Genomic DNA, 4,595 nt, shown 5'->3' with positions numbered 1-4,595 from the left:
CGTGCATGCGTCCGTGAGTGCATGTGCACGAACACGTGCGTGCGTGCGTGCGTGTGCACGTACACGTGCGTGCATGCGTGCGTGCGTGCGTGCGTGCGTGTGCACGTACACGTGCGTGCATGAGTGTGTGCGTGCGTGTGCAAGTACGCGTGCGTGCGTGCGTGTGTACGTACATCGTACTAGTGCTGCCGTCTATCGTGGAGGTTAAGCTAACTCGATTTAGCTTAACCTCAATCGACTGGCGAAGTTAAGCTAATTCGAGTTAACGCTAACTCGAGTTACCTTAACCCGAGTTAAGGCCCCGTGTAGACGCTTAACTCGAGTTAAGGTTCGTCGTGTAGACGTAGCTTAAGCTAACTCGAGTTAACGCTAACTCGAGTTAAGGTTCGTCGTGTAGACGTAGCTTATTTGTAACAACTGCGCCAATATTAAGTGAACAACACACCGCAAATAAGTAAAACTTGCAACGAGAGATCAAGCCGGATGACGAAGACGCAAGTTTAATGACGTCACACAATACATGTACACAATACACAAGAAGCCGATAGGCGATAACACAATACACTGGCGTCACTACTTTTTTTTCCAAGAATAAGTACAGTGTTAGGGGAAAACTGTGGGATAAACCGAAACGTTACAGTTAAATTTAAAGAAGACTTACTAGAATACCAACTGGAACAACTGCTAGATGCGATTTAAACCTGAATGGCCTACAAACCAAAGAATAACATATGCAACCACGCCTAGCAGCACACGCTATGACTGATTAGTATATATATCCAAAATAATACGGTACTCGAGACATAGTCCGTCACAAAGATTAACATAACTCAAACATAACTCAAAGCACCATCACTGGGCAGACTACCCTCAGGTGACGGGGAATTATTCTGCCCCACACACAATGCACATATGTAGCCACTACAACTCATAGTCTCTGAATCTGGATGGTGCACGACGATGTCTAGTTGACCTCCTCGGTGGTGTTGTAACAGGGACGGCCTCTACTACTTCATCACTGTCCTCCTTGACATCACTGCAGGAATAGTCAGCCTCTTTGCCGGCCTGGCTAGCATAGCTCGGGAAAGGGTTAGAGATCACTTCAGGGATATCAGGGCTTACACTCGGTGGGGGTTCCGGGCAAGGGGCGAGTGGACACTCACTTGCACCCAGATCCGGATCGTTTTCATCATCATCGTTTTCATCATCATCGTCGTCAGTCATGTCGCGATAGTGACTGCCAGATTCGGAATCAAGGTTATTTCTGAAGGCTGGCACCTTATAACACTCTGACCTTTTAACCCGATACGACGTGCTTCTGAGTTGTGAGCCTACAAATTTTCGGTATACATGCATCTTATCCATGAACTTTATACATGCATCTTATCCATGAACTTTATACATGCATCTTCGCGTTGTTACGGACGCGTTTTGATCATACGTTGGTAAGCGTCGTAGCGGGTGAAGCCGTTGGTTGATAAAGCCATGTGCAGGGAAGTTGAGCAGCCTTCCGCACGACGTATGATAACGTCGGTGTCGGTGCGCGCGTGCTGCTGCCATGGTGATACGCGCGCGCAGGCAACCGACAACACACGCAGCGGCATCAACAAATAGATTGGTGGGCAGGCATGTATAGTGTAACGATTTCGGGTTATAGTAATTAGTATTTAATTGTTAATAGCATTGTAATTGGCTGGTGTGTATAGTAAAAGGCTATTTAACCAGGTGCTGCATAATACCGTGTTGCTGTTTCTCTCATTGTTGTGGTTGGTGATAACGGAACGTGCCTGGCAGTCCAGGTACAATGCCCCTATCGTGTCACCCCTGTGGGACGATCACGGCCTGATCAACCACCTACAGAAGGAAAAACGTTATCATAGTACGGTGCGGTTAGATTTCGTTCTAGTGGCAACGAATACTTTCACATTTATAAGAATGGGCCGGAATCTTCGTGGGCAGAGAGTTGGGTCATAATTCAATTTTTTTCGGTGCATTTTGAGTGCAATAGTGTTTTATAATAACATCGTGACATGTTAAACGCTTGCTCTGCATCTAACCGGCTTCAGGCTTTACAGAAATGCTTTGGTTTTACGCAATGGAAGAGCACCAGTCATTGTTTTTTCTCGTGAGGCGGCCTCTACACCTACGTAATAAGAAAGGCGTCGCAGGCTCCCAGGTTTCTTCGCGAAGTCTAAACCCCTTTTCGTACCAGCGCTCCTCGTATTTATCTGTCTTATATCTGCATCATATCTGTTGTTGGTTTCATCCACACATCACCGTTGGCGCTTGCAGGCGTCTCTTCGCTGTGGTATCGCCCCCCCCAATGCTGCCGCTTGTGTCATAGCTGTCAACACACCAGTTATTGACCAGTTCGCACCACGTTAACGTGGGTTACAATGAGTAGGTTCGTCACCGGGTTGCGTTCAATCGATCGTATGTCTCCTTGACGCTTGTGTCACCCTGACGACCCATGTGAAGAGTGCCAGGTGGGCTTATACGCTAGGCAATCATCATCAACATCAACTGAGCAGTCTCCGCTGATGATGTGTGCATGCATTGTCGCGATCGAGTTACTTCGTAGCCCCCCTTTTGTTTGTGTTTCCGTGTTAGGGGAAATGAAAATAGAAAAAAAGTAGGCATACAGTAATATCATTAGCGAATATGAGTTTCGTCAATCGTTACGAGGGCCCTGGCGTGTATATGCCTGCATATGAGACAAATTACATCATTGTGACATGCTATAGCGCGATGTCTACCACTGTCCGAGTAATATAGGCAAGTAAATATCAGAGTAATAAAGGGAACAGTTAGCGAAAGAAATTCAGACTGATACACACACACACACGCACACGTACACGCACACGCACACGCACACGCACACGCACACGCTGAGTTAGCTAGATACCACGATACTAGAGTTAGCTAGATACTAGCAATCACCACGAGATAGAGGTACTGCTCTCGCTCGCTTCACGACGGAAACGCAGAACGAAGACGTTTTTTTTGTTAACTGCCAGACGTCAAAGTCCGAGCGAGAGAAATGATCAAGCGATTAAACATCACGGATTCGTATTTGTCTTGTGTAAAAAACGGACATTTTAATCCCTTCCTTTTTAGACCTGGTCTCGTAACCTCTCTAAGACGGTTAGTGTTAGGGTTAGGGTTAGGGTTAGGGTTAGTGTAAAGCTATGTCTCCACACACGCGGCACGGCACGGCACGGCACAGCAAAACGCAGCGCCGTTGTGCTGAAAAAAAAGCATTGTGTCTGAGCGCATTGTGTTCACTCTGGTTCAGTGATCAGAAATTATGCATATGCTTGTTGTCTATTGGCTAATGGTGGCGTGAGCAGAACACGTGATAAAAAACAATCGCGTTGGTTGGTTCAACTGTCTTTCTCCGTACACGGCATCCGGCAAAAGTCAAACTCATTTGACTTTCGCAGTCACCGTGAAACCGGGCTGGCGCCGTGCCGTGTCAGTGGAGACTGCGCCTTAAAAAGATATAATCGATTTGAACTTTGCCGGTAGGGGTGAACGGCGTCGTTTCCGTGGCGTTCCGTGGCGCGCCGCGTGTGTGGATACGGGCCTTTAGGGTTAAGGTTAGGGTTAGTGTTAGCGTTGGGATTAGGCTCATGTTCAGTGTTGGGGTCAGATTCGCAGGGTCTGCGAGCTTGTACAACAGCTTACGAGGGCTTCAGGAAAGCCCTTCAACAACTCAAGAAGAGAGATAAAATATGAAAAGTCTCGTATCGCGTCAAAGAAACATAAAAGCCCAACTCTGACAACCAGCTACACTAACGCCGCAAACCCTCTCACACGCCGCACACCCCTGAGTTAATACTCCACCGCGGCTCCCACCCACCGCCGAAATAATTACCAGCAACTACGGGACCGAGCGTGAAGGTGATCGAGGTACATCCGGTGACTAAACCCCAGCCAAGCACGGCTCGCTCCGTGCCGACCAGCGCGAACGTCACCATCGGCATCAACACGACGAAGCAGCCGTCAAAGAAACCGCAGACGAGCGCGTAGGCGATCACGGACCCGTACGACGTGGCTGCGGTGAGAAAGAGAGAGAATAGATGGCGTTGCATGTTCAAGATGGCGGGACGGATGTTAAATCCCGGCCCCCTAGTGGCAAAATGTTGCATAGCGTGGTAAAGCTATCTGCTGCGAAAAACGCTCTCTACTGCGAAGAAGTTATTTAGTGCGAACGGTTATCAAGGGCAAAAAATTAACTACTCTACTCTGGATGCTTATTCTTGGTTAATCTTCACGATGTGTGATTACGTGTCGGCAGAGGGCGCTCTTAATTTGTGACAAGTGAACAGCGCGAAGGTTACCAAGCGGTAGCAGCATGGTAGACACGCCCGTGAAGAGCATGGAGAGTTGATGCAGACGGATCTTGTTCACGCATGCGCAGTCGATGACCCGCCCGAAGATGAGCCTTCCCAGCGTCGTCGCCAGACCTAGCAGCATGACGGCATGCGTCGCCTCCCTGACGCTGATGCCGATGTCGGCCTCGTGCGTCATCTACGTACGCAATAATAAATAAATAAAATTATATGTCACAGCTCACGTACACTGATTATATA

Source organism: Priapulus caudatus, unplaced genomic scaffold, assembly GCF_000485595.1.
Source record: "Priapulus caudatus unplaced genomic scaffold, Priapulus_caudatus-5.0.1 Scaffold725, whole genome shotgun sequence".
NCBI classification, from domain to species: Eukaryota; Metazoa; Priapulida; class Priapulimorpha; order Priapulimorphida; family Priapulidae; genus Priapulus; species Priapulus caudatus.
Note: the sequence above shows the minus strand (reverse complement) of the source record.